The sequence below is a fragment of the Eumetopias jubatus genome, unplaced genomic scaffold, assembly GCF_037043125.1.
Source record: "Eumetopias jubatus isolate StellerSeaLion01/CBP00866 unplaced genomic scaffold, mEumJub1_p1.0 scaffold_12, whole genome shotgun sequence".
NCBI classification, from domain to species: domain Eukaryota; kingdom Metazoa; phylum Chordata; class Mammalia; order Carnivora; family Otariidae; genus Eumetopias; species Eumetopias jubatus.
The window spans coordinates 113,235,599-113,260,687 of record NW_028274818.1 but is presented as its reverse complement, the minus strand read 5'-3'; the positions used below and the strand labels follow the sequence as shown (position 1 = coordinate 113,260,687).

General features: G+C 46.9%; 1 pseudogene; it reads right to left on the bottom strand.

The window, feature by feature from the left end:
- Positions 1-834: 834 nt before the first annotated feature.
- LOC148162929 (histo-blood group ABO system transferase pseudogene) lies at positions 835-1,637 on the bottom strand (annotated as a pseudogene).
- Between the last annotated feature and the right edge of the window lie 23,452 nt (positions 1,638-25,089).

The window sequence follows — 25,089 nt, the reverse complement described above, 5'->3', positions numbered from 1 at the left end:
GGCAGATGGTCCAGAGAAAGTGCACAAGTGCAAACCCACTGGTGGGCACTGAGCAATGCCAAGGTGATGTGCATCCAGACAGAGCGAATGCCCACATTTCACAAACACCAGCACAGAAATAGTCATTTAAAACCAAGTCAGGAGCCTTATATAGCCCAGAGGGCTCCACGCTCCTGGAGGCCGATCTAGTGGCCATGGCCAAGGCCTCTGGTGGTGAGGGCACTGGGGGTCTGGGAGGTGGCTCGGCGCACCCCTGACCCTGAAGCCCCATGGCTGCAGTGAGGTGTAAGGACTGGGAGGGAAGACCTGGTCAGAGCCCGTTCTGGCTCCATGGCTGCTACAGGGCTGCTCCCAGCCCCAACAGGAGATGTCTGTTTAGAACCATGGAGAAAACCTTTTCCCTCAATTGTTCTTTTTAAGATGGTTGCTTAGCATTGACACAGAAAAACATCCGATATAAAACTGGAGCCATTCTGAGCTGAAAAGGACCCGGAAATGATCAAAATGTAGTGACCGCAAAGAGAGGACTTTGTGCCCCAGGCAGGCCTCCTGTGCGCAGGGCTGGTTAGGGCGCTGGCATGCCCGTGCAAGCAGTGCTGGGCTCCACAGTTTCCCTGAAGGGAACAGAAGTAGGAATCTGCTCTGACCGCTCTGCTCAAGGCAGCACCCCCTGATGGAGATGGGGGCAGCCCCTTGTGACGTCCAGATATCCTGGGGATTCTTCAAATCTCAGCTTCTCCATGACAGGGGCCAGCCCATCAGCTGTGGGTCTCACAGGTCCTTCAGGGGACAGCCCAATACTGCAGGTCCCACAGCTCCTCCAGGGACAGCCCCTCATGAGTTCAGGGTGGCCTGTTGATTCTGGGGCACAGCCATGGTTCTCAGCTTTTTCATGACCCGGGGAATGATGGGGGAGCCAGCCCAGCAGCCATGGGTCCCACAGGTCCTCCGGGGACAGCACCTTGGTGGGCCTGCGTCCCAGCAGGTACCTGTTCAGGTGGCTCTTATCGGGCCACACAGCCTCAATTCCATTGGCCCAGTTGACGACCATTGCCCGGTGACAGGCCGAGGTCATTCGGGGAAACTCCACCACCAGTTCCCCAAAAAAGGCCCCCATGTAGTAAAAGTTGCCCTGGTACCTGGGGATGTGGGTTGGGACTGTGTCCAGCGCTCATAGCTAAAGTCCTCATGGGCTGCCCAGTAGAAACCGAGGTGTGCGGTGCCAAAGAGGGGAGACAGGATCTCCATGCCCACATGTTCCCAAAACTTCATTTCTGCATCCACGTCCACGGACACCAGGTCTTCCACATCACAGAGGAAGCGCTGCTCACGGAAGCGTCTGATCATCGCTATGTGCCACATGGACACATCCTGCCAGAGCAGGATGCCGTGGACCTCGACGACCACCATCCTCTGGCCCTCCCAGAGTGGCCCACGGGGCACAGCAACCAGCTGGTCAGTGAAGACGTAGTAAGTGACCCTGTGTCCTCCATGAGGACCACCACCTTCCGGCTTACCTGGAAGGGGACTCGGGGCCCGGCAGCTGGCTGATTGGTGAAAACCTAGTAGGTGACCCCATGCCCCACCATGTAGTGTTTCTCTGCTATCTGCAGGAACAGCTCCAGGAAGACCACGCATCCACAGGGGGAGTGGACAGGGCAGGAAGAGGGTCACTGCCAGAGGCTGGCAGCAGGACACCAGAGTTGGGGGCCTTGGACGTGTGCAACTTCTTCATGGGGGCAGGCCCTGGGCTCCTTTAAGGAACATCCACCTCCTGACCTTCCTGAGGGAATCTGCCAGCAGGACCTCCCTAATGTCTGTTCCCAGAGATGGGGGCCATCAGCAGCCTGTCTTCCAAAGGGGAGCCTGAGGCTTCGGAGGCTGGAAACCCATGCAGCCCCACAGTCAGCATGCTGGAGCCTGGAAAACTTCCCCTGTGCTGAGCTCCTGGGCAAACCCTGCAGGTGCCCTCCACTGGCCACCCCCCTGCAGATCCCATCCCCACCTTCCAGGAAGGAAGCACCTTTGGGCACAGCCCTCATTTCTTTGTCTTACAGAGGGGCTAGAATCAGCAGGGCCTACCACCTGTCCCATTTTGCTTTGAGTGGGCTGCCGCTGGCCCCCACAGACCTGTCTCCACTTCCTGTAGGCTCCTCCCTGGAAGACTGCTGGGCATCCTGCTGACAAGGTGCTCAGTAAGCCACTGGTATTCCTAGGAGGGGTCACCCTCAAACTCTGCCACATCAGGAATCAGGTCCAGCCTGTGGACAGGGAAGGCAAAAGTCAACACCAAGAAGAAGAGGGGGCTTGCTTAGGCCCCAGGCTTGAATCCAAGGGTGTAAGCTTCCAGGTCCAGGTCTACATCTCCCCGGCCCCCAAGGGTTCAAAGTCTTATCCAACCACGTCCCATGGCTGGTCCCCCTTTAAGGGTACTACGTGCTCCGCCCTGTGAGGACAGCAGTTCCCCCATTATCAAGTGTGGTGAGCCCCTCTGAAACTGATGTTTTTGCATAGGTGCTAAGGCTACTTCCCTGGGCGTGCCCCATACCAGGAAGGTTTGTAAATCACTCACACTGGGAAGGCGGGCACTACATTGAAATAGGGGATAACCACACTCAACCAGCAGACATGTGTCAGGTCACCAGAGGGCAAGTCCAGACCCAGCCAATGGGGGAAGAAGTCAGATATGAAGCAAGGGGACGGAAGAGTGATCCTGGCAGAGGGCACAGCAAAAGCAAAGGCTTGTAGTCAGGGCCAGGGCACATGTGGGATGACCACACACTTGGGTGGCCCACATAAGGGTGGCTGTGGTGGAAGAGATGAGGCTGGAGAGGACGGGCATGAGGGGAGCATACCACAGAAAGGCCCAAAGGTTATGTTCCGAAAATATCACTCTAGTTACCAGAGGAGAATGGGTTCTGTGCAGCAGAGGACAGGGTGACCCTAAGCCTCACCCTAATCCCTAACTCCTAACCCTAACCCTATCCACTATTACCAACCCCACAAAATCAGCAAAATGCATTCCTGTACCTTTCTTAATATAGATGTAAGAAGCTAGATCAGAAGAATTGCAAAACCAAGAGCTCATAAATAGACTGTGCACCCTAAGCAAGTGGCTCTGCACAAACACCTCAAAGGTTATTCAATAGAGTGAAACAAGCAATGTTATACAGCACAATGAATTTTTAAATAAAAACATGTGGTCATATGAATTGATGCAGAAAATGTTCTAACCAAAGTCCAATGTCTGTTGATGATATAAATACTCATGAAAGCAGGAATAAGGAGTAATTTTCTCATTAAAACTCTAGGAAACACCATGCATAAGTCTGAAGATGGACAGCTCTACTCTGAAATCAGGAACAAGGACGGGATGCTGGTTTTCACCTGTTGCTCAGTATTGTACTGAAAGTTCTACCCAGAAGGATAAGCCAAGAAAGAAGGCATCCACATGTGAAAGGAAACACTAGAACTCTGTCTATTCAGAAACCAGGGATGACATCATCTTATATAGAGCTTCCAAAAGAATCAACAAAAAATGATTAGAGCCGGTTACCTAATTCAGCACAGTTACAAGACAAAATATCAATACACAAAAATCTCTCTTATTTGTATACACTAGCAATGAATCATCTGAAAAGGAATTTAAGAAAACAATTCCATTTTAGGGAACATCAACATGAAGCAAATATTTAGGCATAGATGTAATCAAGGTGCACATCTTGTACATTGAATGTTACAAAACATTGCTGAAAGAAAGTAAGGGAACCTAAATAATTCTGAAGATACCCCATGGTGATGAAAAGACATGCTATTGATAAGATGGCAGTAGAACACAAGGCGATGTGGAAATTCAATGTGTTCCCAAGAAAATTCACAAAGGCCTTTGGGAAGAAATGCACAAGCTAATCCTAACAGTCATATGGAATTTCAAGGGACCACAAGTTAGCCAGAACAATCTTGAAAAAGAAAATCAAAGGTGAAAGGTCATACTTCCAAAGTTCAAATCTCATACAAAGCAACAGTCAAGAAAACGTTGTGATACTGTTGTAAAGGTATGCATTCACCCTGGAGCAAATAATACATTACATGTTAATTCATTGAATTTAAATTTAAAAATTTTTAAATAAATATATAAAATAACAATTTTTATTTTTATGCATACCCTTTTCAAAAGGTATGCATACAGATCAGTGGGATTTAACTGAGACCAGAAATAAACCCGTTCTTCTATGGTCCACTGAATTTTGACAAGGGTGGACAACATTACATTGGGGGACAATTGGTTATCCATGTGCAGAGGAATGAAACTGGACCCTACCTCATTCCACATAGAAACGTTAGCTCAAAATAAGTAAAGGTTTAAATGTAAGAGGTAAAATTATAAACTCTAGAAGAAATAAATGGGGATAAATCTTCATAATCTTGGATTTGGCAATGCTTTTAGCTCTGACACCAAAGCATTAGAAAAGAAAGAAAAAATCATATCCTCAAAATTACAAATCTTTTCAGCACGCCTGGGTAGCTCAGTCAGTTAAGCACCTAACTTAATTTTGGCTCAGATCATGATCTCAGGATCATGATATCAAGCCCCATGTCAGGCTCCACGCTGAGTGTAGGGCCTGCAGGTGAGTCTCTCTCCCTCTCCCTCTGCCCCCGACCGCTCACACACTCTCTCTCCCTCGCTCTTAAAAAGATGTAAAAAAAAATTACAAATCTTTGTACATCAGAAGTGACTATCCTGAAAGTGAAAAGACAGCCCCCAGAAGGAAATATTTGTACATTATGTATCTAGTAAGAGACTGTTGTCCAGAATATGTAAAGAGCTTTTACAACTCCTCAACAAAAAGACCACCTAATTTTAAAATAGACAAAGGACTTGGATAGCCCCTTCTCCAGAGAAATCATGGGGAGTTGGGTGTTTAATGCACACAAAGTCTCCCTCGGGGAGAATGAACATGTTCTGGAGAATGAGGTACAACCGTGGGAACTCAGCTAAGGCCAGAGCACTGTGTAGAGGGGAAACACAAGTGGGGGAGTGGGAGAGGGAGAAGCAGGCTTCCCACCGAGCTTGGCGCCCGACGCGGGGCTCAATCTCAGGACCCTGGGATCATGACCTGAGCTGAAGGCAGACACTCAGATTGAGCCACCCAGTCGTGCCATGTTAGTCTTGTTTTATTTTCAGTTATACTTGAGCCTTGAGCAACTCGGGCCTGAACTCTGTGGGTCCACTGATAGGTGGAAATTTTCCCTGGTGAATACAGTATGATACTATGAATGCATTTTCTCTTCCTTGTGATTTTCTTATTAACCTTTCCTTTTCTCTAGTTTATTTTATTGTAAGAACTTAGTATGTAATATATGCTACATACAAAATATGGGCTAATCGACAGTTTATGTTGCTGGTAGGGCTTCTGGTCCACAGTAGGCTATCAGTAGCTATGTTTTTTGGGGGGCTTAAAAGTTATATGTGGATCTGTGGCTTCATGTGGGGTCAGCCTCACTGACCCCCACAGTGTTCGAAGGTCAGCTGTATTTCAGAGCTGGGGGTAGACAATAATTTTTAGGGGTCTTGGGCCTTTAAAGATCTTAGTTCAAAACTCAGATTAGCTGGGATACTGGGCAGTGCAGTGGGGCGGGGTTGGGGGGGCATTTCTGAGATCCTCCAACCTGAGAGCAGCTGATGTCCCAGTGGGTCGTTACCTGACTGCATGTGGGAACCCCCTGGGGGGAAGCACCAATGGGAGGACAGGCAGGTGCTCAGCATTTTCAAGCTCCTCTACTGACCACAGCATGTGGCCAGGGTGGCCGTGTCCACTCTGGGTGCCCTAACTTGGCCCAGCCGTGCAGGTTCCCGGGCGGATCACCTTGCAGAACTGCAGGAAATGAGAATTGGCCTTCCCACCTTCCCACTCTCCTCCCCTGCTGAAATTGGAGCTCTCCATCTTAAATCTTGGACCTTGTTATGTCATCGCTGTGAGGGTCAGGGGACAGGAGGGGGCTCCTGGCACACAGGACAGAGTGTGGCCTTAGTAGCTCAACAGATGTGAGTTCGAATCCCGACTCTGCCCTGTACCAGCTCTGCCATCTGGGAAAGGCTCTGAACTGCAGTTGCCCCCCTGCAAAGTGGGGCGGGGCTAATGCCGCCTACCTGCAGGATCTCCATGAGGCTCATGGAGGGGAGGCTGGGAGACGCGTGCCTCCCCTCTGCCCCAGCTCTGCAGCTGGGTGCACGAGGGTCTCGCTGGCTCTGCCATCTTGGCATCAGCCCTCCTGTGTGCACACCTTCTCCTGGGCTCCCTGACTCTTCCCACCCTAGGTCAGGCTCCCCCTTCTCGCCGGAGGTTAACACCCCCTCCCCAGGGACGGTGGAGGTCTGCCCTTGCTGTGCCAGGGGCTCATTGATGCCTCTCCCCTTGCCTGCCTTCCACCGTGGTTCCACCGTGCCTGATGGCAGTGCAGCCTACTTTTGCCCATCCATTGCCTGTGAGGCCACTGTCCGCCCTCCCAGAGATGCCTGGTACCATCCACACCGGCCCCTTCCAACCACCCAATCTGGTATTGTGGCCATAGCCAGCTCCAGAAACGCAGCAGCATTAAGTCATGCCTTGCTAAGACCTGCACTTGCCCCAACTCACTGTGGGCCCATAGGATCGGGCCCCGGCCTGCCTTTACAGCCCCCTCTCGCTTACTCCCTCACTCACCTCAGATCCTCCCACGTGGGCCCTCCCACCTCAGGACCTTTGCACATACTGTTCTCTTTCCTGGAATTCTCTCTCCTAGATACATAATGAGCTCTGACTCAATTACGCCTTGTTTGGGGGTTGAGTACCCACCCCACCATATTCAGTCCACTGCAATGCATTCTTGTACCACCTGATACTTTTCCAATAAATGAGCTTGATCATGTGATTCGTGGCCCTCTATCCCACTAAATGGCAAACTCCATGAAGCGAGGGCCAGGCTGGATTTTGCCCATCATTATAACCCTTCAGTTGGTATGGCGCCTGGCACAAACGAGGAACATTTGGACTGAGTGTATAGGCTTGTGTCTCTCGTGTACCCGTTAATAGTTTCTTTAAGGAGCAAGTGCAGAGTAACAACAGGGAAATGGTCCGGTTTACCAGATGTGTGAGTGCCCACTGGGGCACTTTTTATCACAGATAAAATACAGGACCCCTGCTTAGAATCTCAGCCAGGTAACAAATGACTTTTTTAGGATATGTTCCAAATATTGTAGGGGACATAGTTAAACAAAAATTACTTGTTTATGTCATCTTCTACCATGGCTGGAAAACCAGTACAATTTTTGCTAAATCTGACCACCCTGTGCTGGAGCGTGCCCACTTCTCTTGATGCTTCTGTGCCCTTCCTTCCTCCCTGGCACCGTACTTGCTCAGGTGCCGGCAAGAATAAGATCCCCTGCCCTCAAGGAACCCACAGTCTAGTGTAAGAGACGAGACCGCAAACACATATCTCTGAGGCAACGCCAAGTCTATTTCTGAGAATTTAGAGGCTCTGGTTGGAATAGGGACAGCCTTGGAATTTAGCAGATACCACAGATCATGGCACAGAAAAGCAAGTCCAGAAATAAACCCACATTTCATAAGACTATAGATTTGAAATCACTGATGAAAGGATTATTCAGTAAGTTATGTTAGGGCAATTCATTAACTACCTGGACAAAATCAAATTAGATCCTCATTGCTTTGAGCCTCACACCCCATTTTCTCGGTCTCCTCATTTTGTCTGATATGGTGTTTGTTTCTGTGCATAAGGTCGGCTGTGTCTCCTGGTCTTATACAGAAAGTGTCCCATGGGACTAGGCAGCACTGTCACCCTGGTCACCAGACCCTGTGTCCCCTGTCATGAGTGCTGCAGGAGTGCTGAGGGACAGGGCTTGCCCTCGGGCCAACTGTTGGCAGTGACCGGCCTCCACAACTGGGGACCTGCTTGTACCAGTGCGGCTGCTGGGAGGCCTGGCCGTAGGTGCCGGGTTTGCTGGGTGGGATTGCCAGATCAGATACAGGACCCCTGCTCCCAGCACAGTGAGCTGAGAGGCCCAGCCCCAGCTGCTGTGTATGCGCTGCTGGGTCGCACTGGCTCCCATCCTCCCTGGACAGGAGTCTCTTTGCAGGACTGCTGGTCCCAGCCAAAGTGCCCGCCAGGAACGGTGGGGCCTGATCCACTTTGTAGGGGCACCTGCTGGGGTGGGAGCGTTGGGGAGGTGGGTCCACAGGGGACCAGCAGGGTGTGGAGTGCTAGCAAGATAGATGGAAAACGTGAGAATTGGCTCCTGCAAACACCAGGGTAACTTCAGAAGGAGGGCCGGAAAGTGCTGAGGCCCGGGCCTTCTGTTCCCAGAGAAAGCCCCTACCAATCCTTGCCCTCCAGCACACACGCTATGTTAGACAATGATTCTCCAAACTGCTGCCCCCATGCTAGGTCTTAGATGGGGTGTCGCACCACGCTGGTGGTGTAAGAGGGGAGCCTCCAGCTCTCCCAGAGTGATGTCCCCCTAATTTTCAAAGCTCCCCAAGATAAGCTGTGAAGATTTTCAAAGCCAGACATTATGCAGGTTCGTCTTCCTGGGGAGGTCCTCAGACGCGGGGTACCCGATGTGGGGCTTGATGGCCTCACTCCCCACGGAGGATCTCTGCGTCTCTGACATCCCTTTGGATTGTGGCTATTTGTGCTCGGGTTTTGACTTCGGACCTCGTCTGAGCCCCCGCTGCCCTGTGGATGTGGCCCTCTCCTCAAACCCCCCGCTGCAGAAGGCCTGTCCTCCAGTCTTCAGGTCCTTTCCAGAGTGGGCGGCCTTCCGTGTGTGTTGTCGGGTCCATGCGAGGAGGTGAGCTCGGCATCTTCCCGCTCACTCGTGCTCTCCACTGTGATCTGCACACTCATATTTTTAATTAGGTAGGAAAGTAGAGAGAACCAGAAACCAGAAAGCCTTTAATGCTGTTTTTTAAATATTTCCCATGTAGTTCTCTTTACCGATGTTATTTTTTTTTTTAAAGATTTTCTTTGAGAGAGGGAAAAGGAGAGACAGCGAGAGAGGGAACACAAGCAGGGAGGAGAGGGAGAAACAAGCTCCCCACAGAGCAGGGAGCCCAGCGTGGGGCTCGATCCCAGGACCCCGGGATCATGACCTCAGCTGAAGGCAGCTGCTTCACCGACTCAGCCACCCAGGCGCCCCTACCGATGTTATTTTTTAACGTGGCTGAGATTTACTGTCTAGTGTCCTTGCATTTTTAACCTTGAGGAAGCCCGTTGGCGATGCCTGGAGCACAGGTGTCCCTGTACAGGTTTGCAAACGCCCCAGGATTTTATCTAGGATTAGCACTTTCTCCTTAGTTTTGAGGGACAGGTTTCCCGCTTTTTCCTTTCCACATTTTGTCATCCTGCTGACTCCTGGACTACAGGGCTTCGGATGGGAAACTGATCTAATCTTACTGTGGATCCCTTGCACATTGCGAATTGCTTCTCTTGGACTTTTTCCAGTGTTTTTTCTCTTGGTTCTTGGCAGTCTGGGTCTCTGTGATGCATCCTGCTTGAAGCACATGGAAATTCTCGAGTATTTAGATTCATGACTTTCAGTACATTTGCAAAGTTTTCAGCCATTCTTTGTTCCAATTGCCTGTCTGACATTGACCTCCTACCTTCCCTTCGGAGACTGCTGTGTTGCTGGTGCTCCTGATGGACTCACCTGGGTACCTCGGGCAGGTGCTCATTTTTTTCCCCTTCAGTTCCCTCCATTTTGAGTTGTTTTCTGTGTGTTGTGTAAGATAATCGTCCAAATCCTTTCTTTCTCTCTTCCTGTTTTTTTTTTATTTCTAGTTTCACTACATTGTCATGAGAAAGATAGTTGAAATGATTTCAATCTTCTGAAATTCGTTAAACCTGGTTTTGTGAACTAAAATGTCATCGATCCTGGGGAATGCTCCGTGTGCATTTGGGAAGAATGTGCATTCTTTTTCTATTGGATAGAATGTCCTGCATGGGTCCATCAGTCCATTTGGTCTAAAGTAGAGTTGAAGTCCGGTGTTTCCATATTGATTTTCTGTCTAGATGGCTTATCCATTGTTGAAAGTGTGGTCATGGACTCCCGTACTATTATTATCTATTTCTCCCTTCAGATCTGTCCATATTTGCTTGACATATTTAGGTGCTCTGAGGTTAGGTGCAAATATATTTATAATTATTCAATTTTCCTGTTGAATGGACCCATTCACCATCCTATAAGGGCCTTCTTTGTCTATTGAGACAGTTTTTGACTTAAAGTCGATTTTGTCTGCGGTAAGTGTAACCATATTTGTTTTCTTCTGTTGACCACTTTTGTGACCTGTCTTTTTTTAATTTCTTCACTTTCAGCTTATGTGCCTCTTTAAATCTAAACTGAGTCTCTTGTAGACTGTATAAATTTATAGTATACCCTATGATCTGTGAAGTCAAGATCTCCTCTGCCCTGTTCCTTTTGGCACCATTCTCTAAAATTTTATGAGAAGAGTACTTTAGATAAATTTTAGTATCATTTTGTCCAATTTTAAGTACCTGAATTGGTATTTTTTAAAAAGATTTTATTTATTTATTGGACGGAGAGAGACAGTGAGAGAGAGAACACAAGCAGTGGGAGTGGGAGAGGGAGAGGGAGAAGCAGGCTTCCCACGGAGCAGGGAGCCCGATGCGGGGCTCGATCCCAGGACCCTGGGATCATGATCTGAGCCGAAGGCAGATGCTTAATGACTGAGGCAGGTGCCCCTGAATTGGAATTTTAAAATTTTATTTTATATTAAATTTATATATTAACTTTGGAGAACTTGTAATTTTGTTCTAGTAACTATTCTGTTTTGGAACATAGCATATCTTTTCATTGGTCCAAATCTTTCACATAGTTTTATAGTATTATTTAGATAGGTGTTTTACTTATCCTTAATTTTTCAATGTTTTCCTTTAAAATTTTCATGGTATCTCCCTTCATTTTCATTTCTCATTGGTATCATTAAGGAAAAAGATAGAGCAATTAATTTTGTATATTTATCTTTGGATAATATATATTAACCAAACAGCTGCCAAAGTCACTTAATTCTAGCATTTCTGTAAACCTTTAGGCTTCCTAGTTATAAAACCCAGTGAAAAATAATAACAGACTAAAAATAACTTGGTATTTTCTCCAAATATCATACTGATTTTTTTTTCTTATTGCATTTGTTAACATTCAACAATATCAGTATGACTGGTAGTAGTTGTAGGCAAGAAAACCAATTTTAACAGAAATACCTCTTAGCGTTTTACAAGTTTGGTTTCTATTTTCAGGTCAATAACTCCATCGTCTTTAAGAAGGTATTCTCATTGTGATTGTACTTCAAGGTTTTATTAGATAAGCCACTTATGAATTCTGTCCAACAAGTTTTCTGCATCTATTGATATCCTATGGCAGTCTCCTTTTTTGATGTAATTCTTATGTTGGAAGATTTTTCATATCCTGGATTCACTGGGTCATGATGCGTGCTTTTGATACCCTGCGCCTTGTTTCAATAAGATTTTGTTCTATAAATATTAACTTATAAACTTATAAACATGCTAGATGTTTATAAGTGAGATTGTATACTACAAAAATCTTTATCAGTTTGCGCTGTTGGTAATATTGACTTTATAGAGTCAATTATGTAATTTTCTATCTTTTTCTATACCTTGAATTCATTTAAATCATTTGAATAATCTATTTTTTAATGATTAGCTAACTCTGTGAAGCTATCTGTTTCAAGGGCTGTATTACTAGTATCATTATTAGGATTGATGATAGATTTTTTTCTTTCAAGTTGAGATTGATTTAAATTTTCTAGGTATCCTTGGTCAATTTTCTAGTTCTATTTCATCAGAAATTGTACTGTTATAACAGGTATAACAATACACAAAGTTACCCATCCTCTCTCTATTTTTTAAACTTATTTTTAGAGTTTTACCCAGTGTCATAAATACTAATAATGAGTATTTTCTATATATATGGTTTATGACATCTTTCTCACTTGGGACCTTGTACATTTTTTCACTATTCCATGTTAATCAAACTTATAATGACTATGGTGGTTATTTAAAATATATTTTATTATTATTTATATATATATATTTATATTTAAGTGTAATACTGGTTTCTGGAGTCAAATTCAGTGATTAAGCACTTACATATAATACCCCCCAATGCTCCTCACAACAAGTGCCCTCCTTCATGCCTGTCACCAATCTAGCCCTTCCCCACCCACCTCCCTCCATCAACCCTCAGTTTGTTCTCTATGGTTAAGAGTCTTTTATGGTTTATTTCCCTCTTTCTTCCTCCTGGCCCCATCCATATGTTCATCTGTTTTCTTACTCACATTCCAAATATGAGTAAGACCATGTGGCATATGTCTTTCTCTGACTCACTTCTTTCCCTTAGCATAATACACTCTAGTTCTATCCATGTTGTTGCGAATGTCAAGATTTCATTCTTTTGGATGGCTGAGTCATATTCCAGTGTGTGTGTGTGTGTGTGTGTGTGTGTGTGTGTGTGTGTACCACATCTTCTTTATCATGGTGGTTTTTTAAATGGCTTTTTATTTAAATGCCCCTCTTTATTCTGATGAGTGCTCTTAAGGTTGCTTATTTTATTTTTAGTTTTTAGTGCTGTTAAGTTAAATTCCACCCTTTCTGATATTAATATTGCCACCTCAGCTTTATTTTTATTTGCATTTGCTGATATTTTGCTTTTTATTTTTAATCTTTATTACACTTGCTAAGACTTGTTTTTATTTTTTACTTTTTTAAAAGATTTTATGTTTTTATTTGACAGAGACACAGCAAGAGAGGGAACACAAGCAGGGGAATGGAAGAGGGAGAAGCAGGCTTCCCGCTGAACAGGGAGCCCAATGTGGGGCTCAATCCCAGGACCCTGGGATCATGACTTGAGCTGAAGGCAGACGCTTAACGACTGAGCCACCCAGTGCCCCAAGACTTGCTTTTATAAACAATATATTTTACATGCAGTCTTCCTTTCCTATTTAATGGAATTCAGCTCATTCATTGTAAGTATTTTAGTTGCTTCATTAAATTTTATGCTTTAGATCTAATTGTTATTGATTGTTTCACTTTGTTGTTTTTTCTTCTATTTCCTCTTCGTTTTTTTTTTTTTCTGGTTTGATTCTTTATCCTTCCCTTAAAATGTTCTAGTTAATTAAGAAGTCCTAGGGGCGCCTGGCTGGCTCAGTCGTTAAGCATCTACCTTCGGCTCGGGTCATGATCACAGGGTCCTGGGATCGAGCTTCACATCGGGCTCCCTGCTAGGCAGGAAGCCTGCTTCTCCCTCTCCCACTCCCCCTGCTTGTGTTCCCTCTCTCGCTGTCTCTCTTTGTCAAATAAATAAATTTAAAAAAATTAAAAAGTTCTATTTTCTTCTCTCCTACGCCACTCATGGTTCCTACTGTCCCTGTAAGACTTACAAACAAATTTCTCAACCATTATGTGGAAGAAAGAGGACCCCCATGTCCCCAGTCCAACTGCTTTCCCCCCCTGCTGTGTCTCTTCACAGGAGGAGAGGTTTTCAGATGCTTTCCTTCCTCCCTCTTCCTCAGTAGGTAAGACCATTAGAATGTTTCATTTGCCTTCTCTCTCCACCCCCCCCATTCTTATGCTTTCTAGATGCCGTTACAGTGCTTTAGTTTCAGACTTCGACAAGTTTTCCCTTTTCAGACTGGCTTCTCTATGTCAGTAATCCATACTGAACACTCATGATGAACATGTGCTGGTGCGGATGGTGGTTGCTGCCCCCAATCACACTCCCATACATTTCTTAAGTTCTGCCAGGGCTCAGTAGTACACTTCGGATACATCAGAGGAGACAGCATGTGCAGCTCCATTGTTCAGCGTCAGTTGCAATGGAAACATGTTGGCTGGAATCGGGCCTGCCAGCCTGAGGAGCCTGACAATCCCTGAAACAAAGACTCTCAGCCTGTTGTCCACATCGAGTGGTGCAGAAAGAAGAATGGTAAACACTGAAAAGGGTCCATTCAATTTAGCAATTGGAACAATGTTCCCAGGGGACTCATTGAGTGGAAAGACAGGGATTCTGTGTGAGGAATGCAGGAAGGCATGAAAGTGCAGCTTGCCGCCACTGGAGGCAGTGCTGAGCCTTTGCCGGGCCCAATACAGAGAGCCACGTCCATGCCGCTTGCCGCCACTGGAGGCAGTGCTGAGCTATAGTCGGCCACTCCACCAGAAGCAGGGACAGTGCAGTAACTACCTGGTATAGTGACAGAACTGGTGTGTGAGTTTATGTCTCTTTTCCTTTATTAACTCTGCTCTTCATTCACCTGAAAGTGAGCCAATACTCTTTTTTTAAGAGTAAGATAGGCAGGTAGTTGAGGTTCAATAACTTGCCCAAGGTCACAGTGTTTTTAACCCCTCTGTAACCGTTCCGTTTGCTTCCTGGAGTCCAGAGTCTCTCATGTTTCTTCTCCCTATCTGATATCTTCCCATTCACTTTTTCCTCCCTTCCCCTTGGTCCTCCGCACTATTCCTTATGTTCCACATATGAGTGAAACCATATGATAATAGTCTTTATCTTCTTGGCTTCTTTCACTTCGCATAATCCCCTCCAGTTTCATCTATGTCAATGCAAATGGTGGGTATTCATCCTTTCTGATGGTTGAGGAATATGCCATTGTATACATGAAGCACATCCTCCTTATCCATTCTTCCGTTGAAGGGCATCTCAGCTCCTTCCACAGTTTGGCTATTGTAGACATTGCTGCCATGAACATTGGGGTGCAGGTGCTCCTTCTTTTCACTACCTCTGTATCTTTGGGATAAATACCCAGTAGTGCAATTGCTGTGTCGTAGGCTAGCTCTATTTTCAACTTTTTGAGGAACCTCCATACTGTGTTCCAGAGTGGCTGCACCAGTTTGCAACCCCATCAACAGTGTAGGAGGATTCCTTTTTCTCTGCAGCCTCACCAATACTTGTTTCCTGCCTTGTTAGTTTTTGCCATTCTAGCTGGTGTAAGGTGGTATCTCACTGTGGTTTTGATTTGTATTTTCCTGATGGCAAGTGATGTTGAACCTTTTTCCATGTGTCTGTTGGCCATTTGTATGTCTTCCTTGGAGAAATGTCTGTTCATGTCTTCTGCCCATTTCTTGACTGGATTATTTGTTTTTTGGTTGGTGAGTTTGATAAGTTCTTTATAGATCATGGATAGCAGCCCTTTATCTGTAATGTCGTTTTCAAATATCTTCTCCCATTCCGTGGGTTGTCTCTTCATTGTTGACTGTTTCCTTTGCTGTGCCAAAGGTTTTTATCTTGATGAATTCCCAAAAGTTCATTTTTGCTTTTGTTTCCCTTACCTTTAGAAATGTGTCTTGAAAGAAGTTGCTGTGTCCCCTGTGAAAGAAGTTACTGCTTGTGTTCTCCTCTAGGATTTGGATGGATTCCTGTCTCACCTTGAGGTCTTTCATCCATTTTGAGTTTATCTTTGTGTATGATGTCAGAGAATGATCCAGTTTCATTATTCTGCATGTGGCTGTCCAGTTGTCCCAGCACCATTTATTGAAGAGACTGTCTTTTTTCCATTGGATGGTCTTTCCCGCTTTATCAAAGAGTAGTTGACCATAGAATCAAGGGTCCATTTCTGGGTTCTCTATTCTGTTTCATTGATCTATGTGTCTGTATTTGTGCCAGTACCATGATGTCTTGATGATCACATTTGTAATGTAGCTTGAAGTCAGGCAGTGTGATGCCCCCAGGTTTGGTCTTCTTTTTCAACATGATTTCTTGGTACTAATGTTAAAGGTGTTTTGCCTCAAGTTCTTCCCTTTAAGTGTAATTATAATGATAATGGTGATTTTTACCTTTTACCATCCATGGGCTCTGATCCTGGGCGCCCATGGAAGATATCCTTTAACATTTTACCAAGCTCATAACAGCTGGGTGAAACCTCAAAGCATGGGCCATGTGTTCATCCCCAAACACATATTGTACATCTGCTTTGAGAAGAAAAAGATAACCAAAAAATGCCATTGCAAACATAAAGTTAAGAAAAACAAAAGAACCTCTCTGGTTCCCTTAATATTCAAGTCATACTGACTTGCACAAACTGAAAACATAAGAAAAAGTCTGTAACTTTCTGGAATGTTCTTCCTCATGATGATGTGTAACTCTGTATGTAAAACAACACAGAACAAATATATAAACCTGCCCCAAATGATCCTTCCCTGGAGCACTCCTTTCTTGTGAAGATTGTGTCTCCCAGGCCGCTGTCCTGAGGTGGGTTTGAATAAAACTCTTCATTTTTCTCTAAACTGTTTAAAACGGTTTCTTCATGTAGTATTGACAGTAACAGTATATTTTCTTTTTAAGTGAAAAATAAATGTTCCTGCTTCACAACTCCAATAGCACAGAAGGGTGGCTATTCTTCATCCTGGACATTTCCCTGCAGAACCAGGCATATGTATATATATTCTAGCTCAAAAGGGCTCATCCTACAAGGGTGCTTTGAAGGTCTAAGAAGCACTATCCACTTCCTGGGTGAGACAAGAAATTGAAGCTCTTCCCGCTTAGAGCATTGCTTTTTGGGTTTAAAATTGCCTTGGAAATGTGGGAAACCATGGCATTTCCTAAAGCCCAAGCCTTGGAGGGTCTGAGAGCAGCTAACCTTGCCGGGAGCCAGAAACAGCTCTGTAGGCAGGGTTGGTGCAGGAGGAGATGGGGCAGACCTCTGGGGGTGGTCTGCAGCCAGAGGGGTCAGCAAAAGGGGTCGGATGTCTGGGGGGCCCTACCCATGACCCCACCCATACCTGCCCCACTGAGCCAGGTGTTGGGGCTAGGAGGTGCCTCTAGGACCACCTGCACTCACAGAGAGGCACTGGTGTGAGGGTGGGTTGCATGGTACAGGCAGGTGCAGCATCCAGTGGGCTCGGGGCACAACCCTCCCTGACCAATCACCATGTGGGGGTGGAGCTACCTCTCTGTGGGTGGACCTGGGGCTGCCCAGGGATGCAGAGGTGGGGCAGGTGAAATGGCGCTCCAAAAGAGTTGACCTGAGTAGTTCCTGGCTGGGTGAGTCCGTGCTGTGGGCTGAGGTGGGGGTTCCGGGGATACGGTGTGGGCTGGGTGGGAGGTGGGGGTCTTAGAAGGCCACAGGCAGTGAGCTAATGCTGCCAACTCAGATGAGTTTTCTTTTCCCCTTGAAAGTCTCTTCTGCCCAAAGTCCATCAACTGGCCATATCCCCCAGACCTGTGAACTCCAGGGCACTTGCTCACCTGAGCTTTTGTGGGGTGGGTTGTAGACATTTCATGGTTTCCCATGTTCCCCAGGAAGAGTGCATGTAAGGACGACACACAGCCCGCAATTTCAGTGGGATGCCCCCTGTCCCCTGTCATAGACAGTGCAGGTAATGGACCTTAAGCAGCACCCTGAGTTCAGCAGGGTGTCCCTGTGCCCCAGAGCACGGGTGTGGTGGCAACGAGCCTCAGAGCCGTCCCCCAACTTCAGTATTGTGCACTGCCTCTGCCTGGGGATGGTGGTAATGGTCTGTTAGGATGGTGCAGGAGGGTCCTCCGGGTGGGCCCTGGAGGCTGGAGTAAACCAGACCACACTCAAGTGACATGAGAAACAGATGAGTTGAGGAGTAATTTGGAAGAGTAATTTCACTTTTCCAAAAAAGACAATGTCATTGGTAATCTTACCATTTCCAAGGATGTGGATGGATCTAGAGTGGATTAAGCTAAGCAAAATCAGTAAGGAAAGACAAATCTCCTATGATCTCACTCATATGTGGAACTTCAGAAAGAAAACAGATGAACATAGTTGCGGGGGGCGGGGAAGAGAGAGGCAAATGAGGAAACAGACTCAACCTTAGAGAACAAACCAAGGGTTGCTGGAGGGCAGGTGCATGGGGGGAAGGGTTAAATGGGTCATGGGCATTAGGGAGGGTACTTGTTGGGATGAGCACTGGGTGTCATATGCAGGTGAGGAATCACTAAATCCTACGCCTGAAGCGAATATTACACTGCATGTTAACTAACTGGAATTTAAGTAAAAGAAGAAAAGAAAAAGACAATGTTCTGCTTCATGAAGTGTAGGGTAAAAATGTAGTGATTTTGGCTGTACTATTCTGTAGATGATAGTTTTAAAACACCCTGTTGTAGGATACACTAGTTTCTTACCTCACAAGGGGTCCTCGGAAGGCTGTGATGAAAGATTCAGAGCATTTTCATGTTCCATTGATATGTGACAGTTTGCCCAGGTAGGAAGGTAAGTGCAGAGAAATATGACAGAAGGGGAAAGTAGGTGTGAACCATTCATTAGGTAGCCTTCCACCTTTCTCATGAAAGCCTTGGGCCAGTGTCATTTTGGAAGAAGAGGTGGAATTCTGGAGCTCTGCAGCAGATGGGGGAGTTCCAGGTCTGGGTAAAATTCACAGGGGTCTCAAAGGAGAGCTGAGTGCATTGAGCAGGAGGGTGTGGGCAGGGCGGGCTCCAGGGGTGGCTGTGGGTCTCCCGTGTGAGAGTTGTGACAGGTGAGGGCCGTGAGGAGGTTCCTGGCTGAGGACAGGTGAGGCCCAGGTGGAGAGCTGGCCGAGCACCTTCTTCTGTGCCACCAGCCTCACCCAACATACACGACGTCATCGTCTGTCCCTGTCACTCCGGTTCAGACGTCTCAGAGTTGCCAGGCTGAGACGTTTGTTTGAGCTTCTTTCTTTGAGTGTGTGTGAAGTTGCAAAACTTAGATGGTGGAAATGACAGGTCATCAGAACATCTGTTACTCTTTTATTTCCTGCTCTTCTTCCAATCACCAAAGTGAATCATACCTGCTACTGGAAGGGGCTATCTGTGCTTTTTTATTTCCTGTTTCAATTAAACAATGGGAGAACAATCTTCTGAAATACTAAAAGAATCCTTTGTGGGTGTTCATGTTTTCCTCTTCCATGAACCGCATTCTGATATTAGAAATTATGTTTTAAAGTAAAACACAGCCTCAGAGCTGTAACAGGGTGCCGTGCCCTTTGTGAGAGGGACACATGGAGAAGGAGTGTAGGTTCTTTAGGAGCTCGGGGAGTGGTGCATCGTGCTCCCAAAGGAAATTGAGCCTCCTGTTAGCCTTCCCCGAGGGAGCTGCTTACCTGGTGGCCCATCCTGGGCTCTGGAAGCTTGACCCGGTGAGTCACTTGCAACTTGAGCTGGGGAATTTATGAAGAAAATGGAAGGAATCCTGGAGGGTGCCTGCATCCTTTGTACTCGGACAACTCCACGTAGCAAAGGAACTCATCATCCCGTGAGGCGTGTCGGGATCCCTGAGGGAAAGGGGTTCGCTTCGTGGGCTGAGGTTGTGTCTTCATCCTTATCTGGACCAGAGCCATGTTGTGTGGCTATGGAGATCCAGACCCTTATGTGACCACATTATTATTATTATTATTATTATTATTATTATTATTATTATTTTAAGAAAGCAATATAGATATTGACTTCGAGATACGAATATCAAAAGGAAAAACACAAGGTCTCCTATATATAATGATTGAACTTGTGGTATCTCTCATTAATATGGGTAATGTAGGGCTGCCTGTATGAGAAAGATGAAGGGATTATATTTTGATAGAAGTGTGCTGTGCATACATAGTGTTTTATTCTGTCATTTGCCTTATTTCTCTGAAGGGAAAATGGAGTGGTGACTGGAGCTTGGTTTCTGATTTTACGGAATGGGAGACAAGTGAATTGAAAGAGCAGCGTTGGTGCTGACACGGTGCTCAGCATCCAGTGAGTGAAGATTTGTAGCTTGGACTTGGAAGTGTCGGTGTTCAGCGAGGATATTGTCCGAGTTTCCAGCACATGGTATCACCTGGCTGGTGTTCCTAATCAGGCCAGTTCCTGCCTTTCTAAGGGCAGCTTGAAAGTGGCTTGAAACCCTAGGGCATTTGTGGAGTGGTCTGGATGGGACACCTGTGTGGGCCAGTGTAGACACCACCCAGGGAACTCCAGAGCTAATTATGAGCACATTTGTGAGGCTGGAGTTTGCTTCTCTGTGAGAAGCCTTGAGCTGGAGTGGAAAGAAGTTGCTGGGTCTTATGACTCACTGTGTCAGCAGGTCTGAGCCTGGCAGGGTAGTCAGATCAGATAGCTGGGAGGTTGTGATGCCCTGGTGGTGGACCGTCGGTCATGATGGGCAGGCCAGCTTGCTACAGGGACAGAGACCGTGTTCTACTCCCTGGCCAGCCCTCCTGCTGCAGATGTGATAAGAGCGTTGTTCCCTGTTTCGTTCTCGAGCCCTCGGCTCAGCCAGGTGGTGGGTGGGAAGAAGCCCACACACAGCATTATTGATTCTTGCCCAGTGTGCCCCCTGCTTCCTCAGAGGAGGCACAGCAGATGTCCCCTGCCTCGTGTCGGTGAATTCAGCTGGCAGAAGCACTTCTTCCAGAGCCACAAGCCTGAGAAATCCTCTCCACATTCCTGTGCTGTGTGCAAGAGGTCACTTTTTATGTGGAACTGAAATCTTAGCTCCTCTGTTTGGAACTGAGGCCACACAGGACACGAGTCTCCATGAAGGTCTAGTTCCAAGTGGAACCTGATGTGTGAGACTGAGGCTGAACCTGTGCAGTCTGCTGACCCTGCTGCAGGCTCCTTCCTGAAATCTGTGCAGCAAAGCCTGGTTTGTGATGACGTCACAGGAAAGAGGGACAGGTTCACCACTCTGCCTGACGACGGGAGGATTCTGGACTTTAATCGCAGGTGGTTGGTGCAGGGAGGAGAGAAGTCTGTTTCCCAGGACCTTGGCCAGAGGGAGATTTGGACCCTGGGATGGGTCTCTGTTCAGCTTTCTCAGATGAGCACCTCAGGCAAGGGGAGGAAGTGTGTGTGCTCACCTGTAACTGAGGAAGGTGTCTGGTTTCAGGTCTCATGTGCAGGTGGAGTCCTCGTGTGGCTCATTTTCCTGATGGTGTTCAGGGTACAGTAGGTGGACCCCCTGGTCCTGCGCATTCTGGTTGTGCAAGAGCCCTGGGGCACCTTTTCCCCAGGGCTTTGGAACAGGAAATAGGAGGGAGTCAGTGGTGAAACCATCAGTGTAGGTCTCTGGTTCTGCCCTGCTGAGATGGACTGGTGACTGTGATAACTGCTATGGAAATACAGAGCATGAGACAGGGCAGGGGTGCTGAAGGGGAGGTGGGGGTGGTACTTGCTATTCACGTAGGCGCTAGTGGGCCCTCACAAGGAAGGTGATCCTTGAGTCAAGATCTAAAGAAGGTGAGTGATATCACATCAAGAGCATTCTAAAAGGAAGGGAAAACATGTGCAAAGGTCCTGGGGCAGGAGCACACCGGGTATGTCCAGGAGCAGCAAGAAGACACTGTGGCCACAGGAGACAGCTTAGGACATGACCTCAGGGAGCTGACAGAGGGAGACAGAAAGCCATTGCAGGGTTGTGACCCCATGGGACACTTTTTCACTGGGCCATCCTGACTACAGTGTTGAGAACAGATGACAGAGGGTTGAGGATGGGCAACGGAGGGCCATGATGAAGGTTTTCCAGGAACTCAGGTAAGAGATGGGCTCCAGTGTGGACCAGACAGGTGGCCTTGGAAGAAGTGGTCAGTCATGTTCTGGTTGCATTGAAGATGGAGCTCACTGGATTTGCTGATGGGTTAGATACTGGGAATGGGAGAAAGGAGGAATTGGTGTAACACCCAGCTTTGATTGGTTGTCCTGAGTGAAGGGAAGGAGGAGGTTTCTGGGGGTAGGAGGTTGTCTGTGTTCCGCACGCTCGGGAAGGTGCCTTTCACGGTGGATCTGCTGATGTGTGTGTCCGGGAGAACAGTTAACATCTACTCCCTCAGCAAATTTCAAGTACAAGTGTTCCCCACTTTTTAAAAGTTCACGGTGAGACACTGGCTTTCTTTGAAAGATCTACGTCATTGCCTGGCTTCAGTAACAGGAAGAAACCTGAAGAGGATTTCCCTCTTATGAAAAAAGTCAAAAACTGAGCATCGCGTTCAGCATCTGTTTTGCTGGGAGCCACTGCAGAGGCGGCGAACACCACAACCAGCTCCTTCCTGGGAACCGCTCACCACGTCCAGCCCCCAGCGCTTTGAATTGTGTCTGTGAGCATCAGCTGTGCTTTATCTCCATCCATTAGGAATTTGTGTCCTGAGGCCTAAGGAAAGCCAAAGAGAAGTCATTTTTGGAGTCTGAGCTTGCTCACTATTTTTTCTGTATAAATGAATGGTAATTCCTCCCTTGGTTTACACCATTTCTGCTGTGAAAGGTTTCCTAAGATCAATGTACTTTCAAATAGTGGGGGAAACTGTACCCCATCCTGCTGGGTTAGCTTTAGTCTCCATGCTGCACAGAATGTTCCATGACTTACGGATTTTATCACTCGAACATTGTGCCTCTGACCACCTTCCGTGCCCCCCATCCCCGAATCTGGCAACCACCAGTCTGTTCTCAGTATCTATGCGTTCAGTATATTTTTCCATGTGGAATGTCCATGAACATCTGGTATTTGTCTTTCTGTGTCTGAGTTACTTAGCATAATGCCCCCAAGGTCTCTGTTTCTATGTCTGGTTATTGTGAATAATGCTGCAGTGAACAACGGAGTGCATCTATCTTCTTGAGGTAGTGTTTTTGTGTTCTCTAGATAAATACTCAGTAGAGTAATTCCTGGGTCATGTGGTAGTTGTGTTCACTTTTTCAGGAACCTCTATACTGTTTGTCACAGTGGTTGTACCAATGTACATTCCCACCAACAGTGCACAGGGTCCCCTTGTCTACACACCTTTGACCACACCTGGTGTCTGTCTCTGGGACCATTGCCGTCCCAACAGTTGTGAGGTGATAGCGGATTACAGGTTTGACTTATGTTTCCCTGACGATGATTTGTGATGTTGAACAACGTTTTCTGTGTCTGTTTGTCACCTGGGTGCCATCTTTGGAACGTATCCGTTCACATATTCTCCCCATTTTTTATACAGGTTTTTGTTTGTTTGTTTTGATTTGTATGAGTGTTTTGGGTATTTTGGATATTAGCCTCTTCTCACACATATGATTTGCAGATATTTTTTCTCATTGGGTAGTCCACCTTTTAAGTTTTTTATTAGTATTTTTTTTTTTTGCTGTGCAGAAGATTTCAATTTCATGTCGTTCTACTTGTTTATTTTTGCATTTGTTGCCTTTGCTTTTAGTGTCCGATCTAAAATACTCTTTGCCAAAACCATGTCCAGAAACGTACTACCTGTGCTTTCTTCTCAGAGGTTTATGGATTCAGGTCTTATGTTCAAGTCATTCATCCACTTAAATTTTTGTGTAAGAAAGTGATGCAGTTCCATTCTTCTGCATGTAGCATGTGGTTTTCCAGTGCAGTTCACTGAAGAGACAGTCCTTTCCGCACTGCATATTGTCTGCTGCTGTGTCATCAGTTAAGACCATAGCTGTGTGGGTTAGTTTCTCAGCTTTCTTCTGCTTCTGCTTCTGCTTCTCCTTCTCCCTCCTCTTCCTCCTTCCTCCGCTTTTGTTTTAGCGTTTTCCTTTGAGAAAATATTTTTCCCGTAAGAATATACGCTGTGTGGACTTCATTGATTACATGTCATACTATTTGTTAGGACACTTCTCTGACATGTGATTTTTAAATGAGTAGCTGGATCTATAGCTCCCAACAGGTTAAACATTTGGGCAGAACTTCTCAAGTCATGTTATATCCTTCCATCAAATACGGATTGTGTGTGATTGTCGTCTTTTGTGATGCTATCAGTTGTGATGATGGATATCTATATTTCTTTCTCCATGATAGTTTTATTAAAGTGATTTTAAGTTTTCGGTCCTAGGCTCTGAGTTTAGCAAGGAGTCTGCTTGAGGATTCTCCCTCTCCCTCTGCCCTTCCCTCGACACACACTCTCTCTCTTTCTCTCTCCTTCTCTCTCTCTCAAATAAATAAACTTTATTTAAAAAAAAAAAAAGTGACCTGAGGAGGCGGAGCAAGATGGCGGAGGAGTAGGAGACCTAGATTTCGTCTGGTCTCAGGAATTCAGCTGAATAGGGATCAAACCATTCTGAACACCTACGAACTCAACAGGAGATCGAACAGGAGAGTAGCAACAACACTCTGAACAGAGAAGCGACCACTTACTGGAAGGTAGGGCATGCGGAGAAGTGAATCCGAGGCGATATTCGGGAGGATAGATGGCGGGGGAGGGGCCTCCGCCGGCCGCTTCTGGCAAGTGATAGAGCCGCGGAGCACAAAATCGGAACTGTTAGAAGTTGACTCCGCCGAGGGACGTCGCTGCAGTGGCTAAGCGGGGCGTGGAATCCTCCCGGGACAGTGTGGTCTCAGGACCCTTGGGGTCACAGAGAGACCAGGGGTGCCTGAGTGCGCCAGAGCTCCCAGGTATCAGAGCAGGGAAGCCGGCTGCAGAGACGGAGCAGAGTCGCGGGCTCTCAGCTCGGGGTTGCCATAAACTGTCATCTGCGGCCCAGTCGGGGCACAGCTCCCCCAGCAGGGACCCAACAAGCAGCAGATCCAGGGAGACTCCCCTTCCTTCCCGGGGAGGAGCGGTGCGGGAACGCACTGCAGGGATCTGCTGGGTTTGGAGACTCCGCGCGGGGTCGGGTGCCAGAGATAGCAATGCTCGATCACAGGTCGGGTGAGCACGGAGTGCGGCCGGAGACCGGGGACATGGAATTGACTGCTTTTCTCTGGGGGCACACTGAGGAGCAGGGCCCCGAGTTCTCAGCTCCTCTGAGTGGAGATTGGGAGGCCACCATTTCTGCCCTGGTCCTCCAAAGCTGTACCGAGAGCTTGCAGGGAACAAAAGCTCCTGAGAGCAAACCGGAGCAGCTTCCTTAGCCCGGACCGACAAGGGCGGGTCAATTCCGCCTCCGGCAAAGATATTTGGAAACCACAGCAACAGGCCCCTCCCCCAGAAGATCAACACAAACAGCCAGCAAGCCAAGACCAAGTTGATCGATCAAGGAGAACGGGAGAACTCCAGCGCTAGGGGAATACTGCATATAGATTCATGGCTTTTTTTTTTTTTTTTTTACCATGATTCATTATTTCATCAAAGTTAATT